This window comes from Cygnus olor, chromosome 8 (genome assembly GCF_009769625.2).
Source record: "Cygnus olor isolate bCygOlo1 chromosome 8, bCygOlo1.pri.v2, whole genome shotgun sequence".
In the NCBI taxonomy this organism is placed as follows: Eukaryota; Metazoa; Chordata; class Aves; order Anseriformes; family Anatidae; genus Cygnus; species Cygnus olor.
This window is the reverse complement of record NC_049176.1, coordinates 18,313,609-18,330,161: the sequence shown is the minus strand read 5'-3', so window position 1 is coordinate 18,330,161 and position 16,553 is coordinate 18,313,609. Positions and strand designations below refer to the sequence as shown.

At 41.0% G+C, this 16,553-nt stretch overlaps 1 long non-coding RNA gene across 3 annotated transcripts in view; it reads right to left on the bottom strand.

The window, feature by feature from the left end:
* The window catches only part of LOC121074110, a 110,604-nt gene that overhangs the window by 92,754 nt on the left and 1,297 nt on the right, over nucleotides 1-16,553 (bottom strand). Inside the window, exon 1 of one of the 3 annotated variants that reach the window (XR_005822132.1) lies at nucleotides 10,195-10,313. The exons of the other annotated variants lie outside the window; for them this stretch is intronic. This is a non-coding gene — a long non-coding RNA (uncharacterized LOC121074110). Of the gene's footprint in view, nucleotides 1-10,194; nucleotides 10,314-16,553 lie in introns of those variants that run through there. 3 annotated transcript variants of the gene reach the window in all.

The following is a 16,553-nucleotide window of genomic DNA, read 5'->3' as shown; positions in this document are numbered from 1 at the left end:
GTGTTTGCGGTACAATAGGCTCTCCACTGCCCTAAGCACTCCAGAAGGCTTTTCTCACCAATCCTTGCCTGAATTTATGATTCTTGAACAGGGGTGATGAAAAATGTACAGTGGTTTTAACACTTCCCTGCCTTTACTGGAAACATAATGCCTGATGAATACTATGGCCACATTTACTGTGCTCAATATTGATATCCCATAGTCATCCCTGCACCCTCTTCACATTTTTTTTTCTTTTCTTTTATCTCCTATTTTGAAACCCATCAATATTAAAGCAAACAATCCAATTTCAACTGCAAAGCATTTCATATCTGAATGCCAAACTCTAGGCCAGGGCTTCCGTTAGGCCATGTAAGGAAACCCAGGAGTGGAAGGGTAAAATCAGGGAAAAAAATGAAGTTGGCTTTTAACTGGGGATAAATAAATAAATAAAACGGGGGGGGAACACATTATATAAGAAACTTTAGTAATACCTTAAAGAGGTCAGTTAAGACATCATTTTGAATATCCGAAGCTTTCCAAGGCACATGTTTCACTATCTATAGTACAGTGCTGGACTAGCTGGGATGCTTTGTGAATGCTTTGCTTTCATAGACCAACTCAGATCTTTAGAATCACAGTATCCTTTAGCCCAAATTCCTCATATTAACTTCTTGGTAGTAACTAGAGCCTTTCTATGTTTTTACGTAAAGGTTATTTCTGTTCATTGCCCACATCTACTTGCATGCACTATAACACTTTTTTGTCCCTTCTGAAAAAAATATCAATAGGAAAACTCCAAAGCTCTCCCCCCCACCCTCCAATCTCTTTCACAGTACTAAAAATTGAGAAAATCGCTTTATGTAAAAAGTCTGGAGTATTCAGTCTTGTAGAGAAAAGCAGAACATAGATAAAAGTTCATCTGACATAAAAAAGAAGGATGGTCAAGACAAAGTGTGCTTTGTGAACAGAAAGCCTCAGTGGCCTTCTGAATGGAGAATGGTCCTTCCCGAGGTTAGGAGGCATCTTTTTTCACTGTGGGTGATCCACGATTAATCTCAGGCAAAAGAAGTAATGATTACAAATTACAGACCAATTTCTATCTTGCCTGCTGTGACAAAGATTACTGAAAAATTGGTTCACTCACCAATGATGAGCTCTCCAACATGGAACACACTAAAATTGTACAGAACTATCATCCAGATTTTTGGCCCCTGATGGAATCCAAATGGCCCTGGAAACACAACCAGAAGTTTCTTCTGCACACAGGTCAACAGTAGAATTTCTGGGCCCACAGTCACGAATTCATGAGCCTTGAGGAAATGTGTTTTTATTTTTACTTTTTTCCTAAATCTGTGCCAATACATTGTAGCTATGAGATTGACTAGTGTATACTCTCAAATCTGGGGGCTAGCCCTCTATGGGTGGTTCCATTCACTTCTTCACTATGTTCAGGTGGGTCTGGGGAAAACATAACAAAGAACATTTCATATTTAAATTCTACTAGGTATATAGTTTGTAACAATTAGGCTTACTCTTAAAACCCCAAAGCAGAAACATCTTCATTTCTGCAAGGTATTTCACTGCATCAGAAAAGAGGAATGACATTTCTATAACCAAGTAGAGGAAAGGTACTGAATGGTGGAGGTGATGCTTTTTTGGGATATATGACAACTTTAACATGAACAACACAGAAAACATGCCTACTTGGAACAAGTCTTACTAGGCTGAAAATAAGGTGCTGAGTCTCCCTGTGCTCAGAGCTCTAGTTATTCTAATTGGTTTATAAATTTTTATACTTGGATGCTCTAAATCTGTTTTACAACCTTGGAAAATGCAGACGAGCAATATTATTTCAGAGTGGTATTTACTCAGTACAGCACAGGAAACATACACTCCACATTTGCTCTTTTCCAGCTCAAGGGCTTTCTGGGCCAGGAAAAACAAGAGCAAGATTCTGCCACAGACACGAGTATGAGGGCATCCCAGGTTAGCTGGAGAGGAGGGATGGCTGATTCTACAAACTAGAATGATGACTGTAAATAGACACAGGTAACTGCAGCAACAGCTCACTTTGGAAACGAGACAAATGGTAAAAAGTAGATCATGATAAAATACCCAAGTAGGTGGGTCACTGTGTACTGAAATGGTGAGCTAGGTTCGGGATGGGACGGCAGAGGTCTGGGGGCTAGTGGAACTTTGTTAGAAAGCATCTTCCAATTGAGCATATTAACACATGCTTAAAAAGACAAGATAAAGCGTTATTCTCTCCAGTTTATGGATAAGGAAACTGAAGATTGGAAAGGCAGATTACTCAATGTCACACAATGAGATGTGAAGAAGGGCAGAAACAGACCCCAGGTCTCTTGATCTCAAAATCTCTCCATACCTTTTAATGAACTTGCCTCCCAAATGCAGAGAGATGTTATAGTGCCTCAGGGCAAATCCAGATTTTCATAACTAAGTGGAATGTGAATTAAAATGGATAAGGAATTTCATCCTAAGTAAAAGTCTTGCTTAAGATATAAAAATGCAAAGGTGTGTTTTAAAATGTCAAACAGTTTGGAAAGAGACTTGTGTTCAACAAAGCAGGGGAAGAGTTTTACTTCCTGCCTCATCCTCTACAAACTCACAGAACAAATATTCAAAATTTCCCCAGATCAGCTACTAAGTAGGGTGCTTGCAGTTTTATATGCCTTACGATATGCAGGACACCGGGATCATGGGGAGGTTGAGGATGAGGAACAAACAAGCCAATAAATAGAAGGGCACTTTCAACATTTATGCAACTAGAAAGATAATAGAATCATCACAGAATTATTCAGGTTGGAAAAGACCTCTAAGATCATCCAGCCCAACCTAGTCCAAGTCCACCTCTAAACCATGCTTTAAAGTTCTACACCTACACGTTTCTTGAAGACCTCCAGGGATGGTGACTCAACCACTTCCCTGAGCAGCCTATTCCAGTACCGCACAAACCTTTCAGTAAAGAAATTTCTCCTAATATCCAATTTAAACCTACCCTGGTACAACTTCAGGCCATTTCCCCTCGTTGCTTGGTGCTTGGGAGAAGAGCCTGATCCCCACCTCACTACAACCTCCTTTGAGGTCATAGTAAAGTACAATAAGGTCTCCCCTGAGCCTTCTTTCCTCCAAGCTAATCAATCCCGGAACCCTCAGCTGCTCTTCGTAAGACTTGTTCTCCAGATCTTCAAGAATGGCACAACCCACTGGGCAGGTGTGTCCCACCCTGGGAATGAGCTCCAGCTCCAAGCAACTCCAGGCTGCCTTAAAGAACCTCAGGGACCACAGGAGCCTCAAGGAGCCTCAGAGCAGCCCTGTGCTGGAACTACTTATTTTAACCAAAATACTCTTTGCTGCTGCTTTCACTGCAACTGAGGAAAAAGTTATAGGACAGCAATTTCAAACTCATGTTTCAGGGGTAACCAAATACTTGCATAAGCCTTAGCACAGGTTATGGTCATGAGAAATTAAGGTAGCAGCCAGCACAAGAGAACACAAGGCAAAGCAAGATGCTGTCCCCAGCACAGTGCTTCTTCAATACTGTCACCAGTGGACCTGCAAAGATCAGAAAAATGCTGCTCTAATTTAATTTATCCCATGTAAGACTTAAGGAAAACAGGGATACAGCTCTACTGAATGCTCCAAACCGCTCTCACTGTACGAGGAGATTGGATAGCCTGGTGGTTTGTGCTCAGCCTGCACCTTGTGTTTATGTGAGCTTATACCTTTTTAATGTGGCACTGTTACACTTACAGTAGTTTGCAGCTTCCCTAGGAAACCATTGTAAATGGGACCTGTGCCCAATTGTTTTTATCCCAGTTAAATAAATAAATGAAATATGCTAATTAGCACCCTATTAGCTCACAGCAGGGAGTAATCCAGGGCACTTTGATTGGAAATTATTCTGTCATCCAGGAAGCTGCTCTGTAACAGAATGCAAACTGGCCCAATTTTCTCGTTACCAACGGTGGATGTCATCCAAACAACGGAGATGCCACTGAGCACGATGTATAGGACACAGAGATGTTTCAATGAGACCTCCTTTCAGTCTCCCATGAGTCTGACCTAGAGATTTGCTGCCAAAGGACTAGGAACACTGTCTGCATTTAGACTTGGGGGTCATTTTATCAAAATCTCTTCCAAGCACATCATTTACTTTCCCCCCTACAACTGGCATTTCAAATATTGTTCCAAAATACGTTCTGAACTTATCACAAACCCATATTAATGTTACTTTTTCTTTTTTTTTTTTTTTAATGCCAGAAATATCGAGGCTGGGACACACCAATATACTACAGTTATACCTTGACAGAACAAGAAAATGTGGGATAAAATAGCCCTAAATTCACAACCTCAGTGTTTTAAAACCATAAAGAAAGACAATTACAATTTTATATAATTTGTATAAATATATAATTTAAATATACATTATATATATATATATATATACACACATATAGACTCTTTGCTAACAAAGCAGAACTGCCGAACTGCCAGACTAGCTAGTGCATAGCTGTACAGTCAACCTGGCAACAAAATGATGCTGGAAGTAATACAGGCACTGAGAGAAAAAGCTTAATAAAAATGCAGCATGTTTGCCAATCTGGTCTTTCAGAAACACCCATTTTCAGAGAGCTTTGGGGGATTAGACACTATGACACATCTGTCAGATTGCCACTGAGCATGTCAAAATCTCCATCATGGTTTGAGTTATGCAATGAAGCTTAGTTATGTTATAGAGATGCTAGTAGCACACTTTCTTTCGTTATCAAATTTATATGAAAAGTTACAGGGATTACCTGTGGATTTACTGACTGCCATTTATACCAGAGAAGGGCCTCAATTTTTAATCTGCTGAATAGAGAGGCAGTTTGGAGTGAGTGAGTTCTCTATAAAACTTCTAGGTCTTCCTCCTAAAAAGGCCCACATTGAAGCATAACTATACTATAGATATTGCATAATTTAAGGACCAAAAAATACAAATAGTTTTTTATACCAAAAATGTATTACATGATGACATGAAATTTTGCCTGTATTTAAAGGAGCAGAATCTTTCAATTTACATAACTTTTTTTGTTTTGTTTTGTATGAAATTATGGTCTTAATTAATTAATAAAATTTTGCTGTTCATGTTCACTATGGATTCTGCCACAGTTACTTAATCTTGATATCCATTTACTCAGTAATTGCAGTACTTACATACATGAATGCTAGCCAGCAAAACCAGTATTTTGAATTTCAAAGGTTTGATTTTTAAGCTGGGAAATTCAAATTACGAAAAGGAACAGAACAAAAACTTGAGTAGCACACCACAGTCCTTTACTGCTACAAGTCTATGCTGTTTACTCTTTCAAAAGGGAATTTTTTAAATGGAAAGGAATAAAAGATCAAGCCGCTATCAAGTGGCTAACGTACTATGGGTCTGCTGCCTCCAGCTTAGCAATGCCAATTAGGTCACCTGAGGATGTGGCCTTGCTCGTGCTCTCAGGAAGGACACTTTTATTCTGTACGCCTGCAATCCCTGACACAACACAACTGTGATTCTCTGGTATCCTCTCCTTTAATAAGGAAGAATATTGTTTTTTTGTGTATCCAGGACTGCTCAGAAACATGCCCAATGGGTTTGTTCATGATGGATTATTTTATTTTTACTTTTTCTTCACAACAGAGATGCTAGCGTCTTCACTGGAAACTAAACAGGAAATATCAGTGACTCACAGTGTGATGTGAATGGACTCAAAGGACTGCTTATAGATCTGTAGAGAATATATAATGCATATCTCTCTCTCTCTTGGGAATACCCACTTTTATTGTTATATTTTTTCCCTCATGCAGAATAGGATCTTGTTTTTTAATACAGAACAAAAACTCACAGTGCCCCTCAATCTAACATGTAAGAAAGGGGTATTTAGGCAAATGAAGCAGTTAAGAAAAGTGCAGCCCTCTGGCCCACCACTTCTCCCAGCACAGCCGCACAAGTACCCACAGAGCCAGCCACGATGCAGAGCTGGCTGATGGAAAACCTGCCTGTGCAGTATCCTGGAAATATGCACATGCCACATCTGGTCTCAAAGCAGATCTGAGCCCATCTGTTCATTCACTACTGGCAAATGTTGACTGAGGGGAAACTAAAAAGCTACATGTGTCTCACCCGTAGTTGACATCATCAAGTCAACTTCAGAGAACATCAGAGCATCCCCAAAGAAGCCAGAAGCACTGAAATGCTGTGCGGCTGGCTAGGAAACACCACAGGCAGCTTAGTATTTCTCTGCTCCAGGAAATGTGGACCATACAGCTGAGTATCTTTCTGCTACATACATTTATTTAACCTGTTGAAAAGTCATGTGGAAAGGAGAATGAGCTCTGAATGCTTTTACACATTTACAGTTGCTGGGAAATACATTTCCTTGAAATTCACATGTTCAATATATCCATCTCACTTTGAGTCTGGTCTTCTGAAAGGAAAATTCACTGTCTGGCATCAGGAATGAAAAAACAGAAAGAAAAATCCCTATTGACACATTAAATTAGACATGTTTGCAGGGCCGCCAGAGATAGCAATTACTGTGCTGCAGCTTCTGTGGACGGATTACAGGGAAAAACACTGACTGCTACCAGGTAATTCTACCTGCTAATTACTTGGGAAGATTCAGGTACTAAACTGACCTGAATGTTTTCATGGGTCCTGGGACCTATTAAAAAGCCAAAGTGATGTTGACAGAAACTCCAGAGCTGCTGAAAATCTATCAGAAATATTCTTGCAGTATAATGATTGGAGTTCCAGCCAGCCCCGATCTGCGCAGACACTTGCATTTACCAGCAGTTACAACAAAAAGAAGTGTATTAATGGGGTGGTGATTTTTTTTTTTTTTCGATGATGGTTATAAAAAGCACCCACTGAGCTGCTTCTGGTGTCTGCCAAGTGGTAAGTGCACAGCGAATTTCAGCTGAGGAGAGGTTAGGCAGTCTTGAAATTCTTCTGTTTCGAAACAGGGTGGTTAAATTCACTACGTGAAACCGATAATCAAAAGGGAGGAAAAAAACAGGAAGAGAAGTGAGAAATTTTGGCAGTTTCGGAGCGCCACCTGCTGTGACTTGCAGCCCCCCCAGGGTCCCCCAGCTTCCTGCTGGCTGGGGTGCAGCCCCCAAGGGCAAACAGCTTTGACACGGACCTGAAATGATGGATGCTCTGGCAGTCATGAGATTTGTGTTTGCCAAGGGCGACTGTACAAGCCACGGCTGGGGCTCGGGGGTTGCCATTGGCTAGCAGTGCTGCTGCGAGGGGCCACTGCTCTAGGGATGGGATGGCACCTAACGGGGCAGGAGGGAGGGAGGCACGGACGGAGAGTGGGCCTGGGCTGCACAGCCCCTTCCATCCACAGCTGGAATGAGAGGGGCAAAAACAAAAAGCTGACATTGAGACCATGTTTCATGTCCAGGCTTTGTCCCAACATGTGCAGCACAAACTAGTGAAATATCTCAAATAGGGAGCTAATGCCGACAAAATTCTCTACAGCAGAATGGCACCCAAAATTTATTTTGCTTTTCTATATAGGATGAGGTCAGTACTATGATGAGACATCCTACATGGCAAAGCCCATAGGGTGCAGAGCAATGTGTGTAACTGTTCTGAGCCACCAGAACCCCTGTGGGATGCGGCACATCACACCCGAGCTGGGACTCCAGTGCTGTTTACAATGGCCTGTCGTGGGGGAAAAAATAGGTTGTCGGATGCAAACCATTAACTCGCCCAACTGGTGATGTAAACATTCGCCTTGCAATTTTTTTGGTGCCGTGCTGAGACTGTATCAGCAAAGGTCAGAACTGGGGCCCCAAGTTACAAGGAACTTTCTGCCATTGCAAAAACCTGCCTCTGACACTGCTGCTGAAGAACGCTCCGGGCAGCAAACCCTCCCTCCTTCAGCAATCTGAAAAAGGACCCTCGGCTGCGGGATGTCCAAAAGAAGGCCAGACCAACAAGATGCACAAATCTCTCCTTTATGAGGAAGGTTCTGCATCCATTCACCAAGGCAGCAAAAAGAAGAGAAGGAATAAGGAAATTCTCTGCAAATAAATATGCGTCCACCACTGCCTTCCACGCAGCACGCTCCCTCTGTGGGGCACAGGCATTGCCCACTGCCAGACAATAAATCAGGCTGAGGTTTCAGGAGCATATAACAAATGCTACAGACATGCTACTAACTTCACATCTCTTTGCAGCTTTTCTTTCAGTGTTTTCTAAAGTACAAAGGAGAGTGAAAAATCTGACAGAGATCCAATACATAGGCAAAGCCCAGATAATCCAGGACCCACGTAATCTGCATTTCACATCTAAAAATTCAAATCTTCTACCACTGAGACAACCTGCCATTTGTCATTCTGTAGGAATTTGGGTATAATTAAATACTGCTAGAGATGCGAGGAAAGCTGTGTTATTTCCTGTGAGGAGAAAAGGTGACTTGGAGGTTTTTAATATTATGGTTATTGCTTTTCAGAAACTCTCCTTAGGAAATGTTGGAAAATCCCTTCTCTCCAAAAAGACAAGCCTAAAATTACAGATTCATTAAATCAGTGTGTGGGTAAGAAGTTTCTTCATATAGTATCACTAGGTTTAAAACAGAGAGAAAACACATCCTCCTTTCATCTGCTGGGGAAGAGAAATCTACAACAGAAAGGGAATATATAAACAAAGCACGGTGCTCCTTGGCAAGGTCTTTGCTGTCAAAAATCCTTCCTGCTCAGGGTATTTTCCCTGTCCTACCTACACGTAAACTATCACTGTCCCAGACTGTTATTTTAGGGCGGCATTAACACTTTAGGATTTACTTACTCCCTGAGCAGCGATGTCACCAACTCTCCAGCACGACACCACAAACTTCTGATCAAGGCTCTGCAACAGCATTCAATTCACTAAACATCTGCCCAACATGAGAAAATATTCCCCACTCAATGCTTCTCACACACTTCTGGACAAAAATATTCTCTTTATCATAACCAACAGAGTCTACTAATTTTTTTTTTTTTTTTTTTTTTTTTGAGATCACAGCATACTTAAAATTACTAAGAACAGTGTAGCGGGGCCATTAAATAAACAAGGCGTAGGGACCAAACCAGTTGAAAGTCACTAACTACGCTGCGGTTTGGGTCAATCTGGTTATCTTCTAATGAGCGTAACTAAACAAAATGAGCAGGGAGTAAATACTTTCCTAAACTTAAATACTTTGAGCTGCACTAGTTTATCAATTCCATCAGACTAATCTGAGTCAGTAAACAGGAAAAAAAGAAAAAGAAAAAAAGAGCTGCTTACGTTTTCCCACAAATAACATCCCGCCATGTTGTCTGTGGCTGAGACAGCTATCAGCCCCATTCCACCAGGCTTTCACAAACACTGCCGGTATGAACTCTATCTTCTCCAGGCTTCACCTCTCTTCTGTAACACTAGCAGCTATTATTGACATACTAACTCTCCAGCTAGAAAGGGAACCAGGTGGCCGAATCAGGGCTCAGTGGAAGCTGATAATTACGTAAGTCTACAGGTTCTCTAGTTTAGCGGATCCGTACTACCTCCTGAGCCAACACACAACTCTTGATAATGAGGCACAGAGGCAGCAGCTGCCCTCTGGCTCTGTACTTCTGCAGAGGAGCAAGCCTCTTTGTGGCAGCTTTGTTAAAGCCGGATCTTTAGAGTTTCTTGCCTATGACTGTACCCTGCTTCAACAAGGTGCTTAGATCCATAAGCTATTTTAAAAAGGGCAGCAGTACCCATCAAAAACAAAGGCTGGGGACTTGAAGCTAAATATATGTTTGAGAAGCCTGCTCAATAGTTGCTTCTTTTTGTAGCTCTCCAGACCAGTGCCATGGCTGAGAACAGAGACAGCTTATGGCAGAGGTGCAGGATGCTGCACGTACAGTACACTGGTGTCGTGCTCCACAGCTACACACATGTGCTGCACACCGACAAAGAACTTGGAAGGATGCTCCTGATGCATCTGTGAAACAGGATCCCCTAAGAATTACTGCAGGCTCCAGCAGTGATTTTTTCCATGACTGTGAGGAAATCATTTTGTTTCTAGGCTCTATTGCCTGTACATAAAAGGGACTGATACTTGCATAACAACGTTCACTAACTTGCAGAATATTGCAAACGTTAATGTCATAAAGCACAATGAGCAAGAGACTGATAAGACTTACTGTTCCTACTCCAGGATCACCCCCAGTGGCTCATTAGCAGTTGGCTTTACAGTTACACATGTAATTTTCCACATGGGCCACCTTCTAGGGAAAACAGATGGTGAGAAAGAACATTCCTTCCCCTTATTGTCACCCCTCCCAAAGAAGTGGCTTCTCCACTCAGACAAATGTTTTCCCACCATTAACATTTTACTTCATAAAATGAAAAAAAGTCTTGGTGTGTGTTGGACAAATAAATGCGTATACACAGGAGAAATTAACACGTTAAGAAAAGGGAAAATTCTGGATTTGGAAGTTATGTATGTATCCTTGCTTCCTTTTGGCTTTGTATATTTTTTGTCCTCTGGCAAGCCTGCTAATGATAGAGATGTATCTGGTCCATGTTTCCACTGGACTATAATGCACTCATTACTGTACATCAGATGACAGATTAAATTATCTTCTATATATATTTGGTACTCATACATTCCAGACTTTCCCATTTTTGTTCTCAAACACAGACATGCAAGAACATGAAGGAAGTAGAATTCATACCTAGTTCCAATAGTACCACTCTGACTCTTACATACGGCTCAAGTAAAGCTGTGTCATATATGGATTTAACTCAGTCCACAGAAAACCTCCTCTGGTCCACATCACGGCAATGATCTTAATGCCAATGAGTGCAAATAAACGTCACGGTCCTTCTCTCTTTTCTCTCACAATGCAGTAATATTTATCTATGAGGTCAAAATACATATGAATCACTGGGTTCTATTTTCTCCTGACATAGGAATGTTGATTTAGATAAAGCCACAGAGACAAAGCTGCTTTCTTCAGCATTGACACGAAGTGTTCCACAAAGACATCAAAGGGGAAAACAATCTGCTTCTGAAAGGTGGAGTTGTTTTCCCAGGTCACCTGTGTTTAATATCTGTTTCATCGCTTAACTGTAACTGCTGTAACTGACCTAAAGGTACTTTAAGAAGACAGAGGTTCGGGTATTTCATTTGCAAAATCTATTGCACAACTTTCCACAATTAATTGCTGATACCTTCAAGTGAAGAAGGATGCCAGAGGACCACCACAGGTCTGACACCCCAGGAACTGTCTCCCTCCAGCGGCCCAGCAAACCACGTTCACATACAGGAGCACACACACTAATGAACTGGCTAGCTCTTCAATAACAGTTGATTTATATAAACTACAATGGTTTCTACTGAGTTTAATGTATTTATAACACACTGCAGTGTATAAATATGCAGCAGGAGGGGACCCCATGCTTTGCATGTCTTTTGATCAGGCACTGTGTTTATTGTCAGTCATTTTGAAATTAGATTCCAAAATAGAAGAGACTTCAATCACAGTAACCCTATCTCATGGTGGTTTCAGAGAGCACCCTCCAGCAAAATGCCTAATTAGCAGTATTTTCTGAAGATTTGGGGCACCCAACTTGAGACAATCTGCGTCTGATTTCCAGAAATGCTGAACATTCATAGCTCTCATTGACATCAGCAACCGCAGAAGGTAGCTCAGCCTGAAAAGCCAAAGATGTTTCACGAGACCAGGCACCACAAGGCACGTAATGGGTGGTCACTTCAGTCTGCACACATGCCCAGTATCATCAGAAAACATTATATATTACCTGATTCCATCAGCATAAAATTAAGCTGCTTGTTTACAGACAAGCAAAACATAAAGGAAATCCCTGTTTTGTATCTGAACTGCTTTTCTGGAAGATCGCAGTGTCTGCTGGTACGTGTCTGTTGTAGAGTTCAGTGGGAGCACCATCCCATGCACAAACTCATTTATCTAGATAAGTATTCTCTTCACTGTAAATTGATTTTGACGTCTATTTCTTTCCCTAAAATTTCTTGTGTATAGAATTGTCATTTTGCAATCATAAGCACATTCAGGAACTACTTGAAAGCAGGGATGAAGTAAAAGTACTTTATGAAGTAAAAGAAACAGGTGTTTTGTCTTTCCTTTTTTCACCAGGAAAAGAGCAAACAAGGTGTTAAGAAGACTCAGATGGATGAGAGGACAAAACTGGCCACATTTTCTTTACTTATAGAGTTCCACAGTATAGATAGAATATTTGCATCACCAAAATTTCTAGACCTAGATAAGTCAAACAATGTGCTTTGTCTAGAGTGCAGGGACTTTTTCCTGGTGGGAGGGATATTTTATTTATTTATTTTGCTTTTGAAAGTCCAGCAAATGTTATTTTTGCTTTGCAGCTTCTTTTATAGCTGCTAGTTATGCAGCTGATGTGACCGCCACTGATAGGAAGATGTTGCGCTGATTTTTATCAGCATCAAACGGCTGACCCAAACAAGAAGATGTGATGGTTGCAAAGATTTGAATTCATGACTCAATGTAAATGTTTGCAATTACTCTACTTTTTTGCTTTCTGTCTACAGAGTGATGCAGGCACAACATTAAAACTGAACCACTGGGTGGGAAAGGAAACACCAAATCCTCTAACAGTGGTCTCCAACCAAGAACTATTTGAACTGTCCCAGACATTTACTAGAAGCTTCTTTCTCTACTTTCTAGCAGAGAAATCTCCATATGGGTAATTCTTTGGAGTAATTCACCAGCTAGTGCAAACGGATCTCAATTTGAATTCTTCTTGCCTTGCAAAATTTTCCTCTGTACTGTTACTCAGGTAAAATGAGCAGTATCACTTTACTCCACAGTTTCAGAGGACAAAAGTCTGTCCTAGGACAGGATCTTCAGGTTCAGAGGTAGTAGAAATGCAGACTGTCAAATTCTGCTGCTGCTGCAGTGCTGTGCTGGGGTAGTGTTGGCCCTTGTCTTGAGAACTGATCCAAATCAAGGGATGAACATGATACTCACTGTGCAACCTCATACAGATTAAAGAAGCAGGTCAATTTTCACTGTGAGGTAGCAAAATATTTTACTAATTGTAATGGTAACACAGAGAATGAGAGCTTAGATTTCACATTAATGACTATGATCTGAAGCAAAAAAGCAAAGATGTACAGTATCACCCTCCATGCTACACATCCAGGAACGGCAAAGAGAAGGGAAAATCCAGTCTGCATTGGTGGGGAAAGTTATAAAAAATTTAGAAGTATTTAATAATTTACACGGTCGGACCACTGACCTTAAAAGTTGTGTTAAAAAATTAAGAACCTTAAAGAAAAGTTATTCAAAAATACAGACTGTGCTTTAGATAGGTTATTAGTTCCCAAAATCATTACATATGACTGAATTTAATAACAAATTATGTATGAACACAATTACATGTGTAAGTAAATGTGATAAGATCTGAGAACTTCAGAGCAGAGCTATGCAGCATCAAGCCGAGGCAGCGAGTGAGTGTGACACCTACAGAAAAAGCCTGGCTGAGGCACTAACAACTTTAATCTGTGCTCAGCTGATGTCTGGCATAATACTGAGGACATTTGCAGCCTGGCAAAATATTTATTGTGAAAGTCGTCTCAGTGTAGACTTCAGTATAAGTGAAACAACAATCCCTTTCTCTATCATACCTCATGTATGACAAATTACCCCAGACTGTCACATTCCTTCCTCTCCCTCTTACTACTCCTAATCAATTCACTGTGCAGGCCAAAATAAAACATCACTTGAACAGCGATTTAAGAAACATGGGTATGATCTGAAACCTGGTATAAACAAGGATGTGCTAACTGACACTAACATGGCACTCAGTAGTGTTAGGAGTTTAAATGCTACCTGGAAAAAAAAAAAAAAAGGCATTTTGCCAGCATAAAATTTGATTCATAATTAAAAGCAAAGAAGGTATTTCATCTCATGAAAACTGTTATACCCATTTACTGGTACGGAATACCACTATTTTGGATGTTTGGATGCCAGTGAGTAATCCCTACCTATACACTGTGTAAAGCACTTATGTTTCTCTGTGAAGAAATAAGCTCTGGACTATTATTTTACTGTGTGCAGTGTGAAGATAACAAGCCCTTCACTTGAAGAGGAACACCTTTTTAGGTTTCAGTTAAAAAAAAAAAAAGCAGTGTTAACCTATATGCCCGAGAAGTGCATCTTTGATTGTCAAGTGCTGAAATATCTTGCTCAATTTGCCTTGACTCAGGAAATGATCTCTGATCTCAAAATTGTTGATGCTAAAAAAGGAGCATTGTCTTAAAAGAGACAAGCAGACAGTACTATAAAAATAATGAGCTGGGAAGACTCTTAAGCCTTTTACATAATAGAACCTCTCACTGCACTGATGAAGATTCCCTCAAGGCCCAGTGTGTAGCGCTTTACTTTTATTTTGGCTTATACAGGCAAACACCATAGCATCAATTAAAGAGGCCACTTATTTACTAAGCATTCAAAGTCTACAGCAGTTAAGAGGATTAATTGTCTTCACGCACATAAAATTTAAACATAAGAGATTAAAGACAAACCAACCTGGTCACACACAACTAACTTCAATTAACCTATCTGCACTCGCTAAGCAAATTTGTTAATAAGCACAGACCACTGGTTCCAGATCAGATCCTGATCCTGCAACAAGTTTTCTCCGCGTGAACTGTGAGAGAGGGAGCACAGTCAGAGTACAACTTCAGAAGAAAAAAAAACAACAATGACCCTTGGAATAAACCGTAAAGGAGCAGCTGCAACTGTATGCCAGTTGAAATTGTGGAAAATATATGTGGAGACATCCAGAGTTACCTTCAGACACTAACAGCATTTGAACTTCCAGTGTTAGCAGCTCTACTGCAATCTGAAATTTGAAAACAAGGCTGAGGAGAGGAAACCATCCAATATTACAAATCACAACTGCTCCATTCATTTCAATGGAGTTACTGTGCTGAAGTGATTTACATCCACCACATTACACATCCCAAAATGGGAACTAGAGCCACTCTATCCTTCTGCAATTAAATTAATGGAGGCCTTGAGCTTCAGTTCTGCCTGGTTAGAAAGCTGCATTCCCTCAGAAGCCCACCGCACAGGGGACCTCCAAAGAGCTGCAGCAGGAGGCAGGTTTGCTCAGTACATGCTTGTTGATATTGGGTTTCGCTACTAAATTTGTGATCCTCATCTCACCCCCGAGATGTTCAAAACTCAGCTGTGCACAGCTGCGAGCAGCCCGTTCCAGCTGACCCTGCTTTGAGCAGGGAGTGGCCTAGAGGATCTCCAGAGGTCCCAGCCCACCTCAGCTATCCTGCCATTGTGTGACAGCAGTCAAAATAGCAGTGCCCACTGCTCCCGGTCTCTCTGAACACGCCGCAGTCACCAAGCAGAATGACAGCAACACAAAGTCCCTCTCCACAAAGTCAATAGCCTCTGTAACTCAACCATGGTATGGAAGTTTCCACACTACCCGGCTCCTAATACTTCTTATCCCTTCTGATTTCAAGCTACAATGCATCTTCAAACAGCCCCTCCCTAAAGCATCATAGTGTAAGTCCTGCATTCAACACAGGATGTGGTGTTTCTTTTTTTTTTTTTTTAAAGAAGTAGATAGCTGTCATACAGTATGCCTTCCCAATAAACAGCAGGCTAATTACATGACAATTAGGTAACAAGGAAGAGTCACATAGCAAAACAAAATCTAGTATTTCTGGTTTTCCTGATTAATATTCACAAGAAGTGGTCTTGAGAGAATATCAGTTTTAACCAATATCTTCATTTGCGAGAGTCTATTGGGATAAAAGGTTTTCCTACCCTTACTCCTGTTACCCCTGTGCAGGTAATCACCTCAGCCAGCTACACACAACTGTGGATTTTATTCCTTCTTCTCACTTGCCAGCAGAATTATTGACTCATTTCACTAATTTCCAGCCCATTACACCTGCACAAGCCCAAGGGCTCTTCATAGAAGCAAGCAATATCAGAATTTGGCCTGCTGAACCTTCAGTGCCGGTGGTGGCACGGGCAGAGCTTTGCAGAATTGCCAGTTCAGAAGGACATGCCTGGCTGTGGCACCTTCCTTCCTCTGCGGCCAGCCTCTTCCTGCTGCACAACGTTCCTATTAACAGGCCATCTAATTGCGGCTACCTGGAGGAATCCACAGCTCGAGATTAGGAGCGTAATTTAATATTAAAAAAGTAAAATAAAAACGGTCTATATAAAATATCTCTTTCAATTAACTATTAGAACAGGAACATAGCTCTTCCTCTTCCAGATAGCTGCTCCAACAGCCACACTCAAGTCTTTCTTTTTGGCCCTACAAACAATTCGTCCACTCATTAAAAGACAAAGAGTTTCAACATAAGAAATTGGACGTATGCTCTCCCACAACATTTTATAGCCAGCCAGCTGACTGCATGATTTCCAAGCATCTAAATTTTGGATTTAGAAAGATAACAGCAAATCTAATCGTAGGCACATGGGCCGTGGCACATTTCAACAGTTTC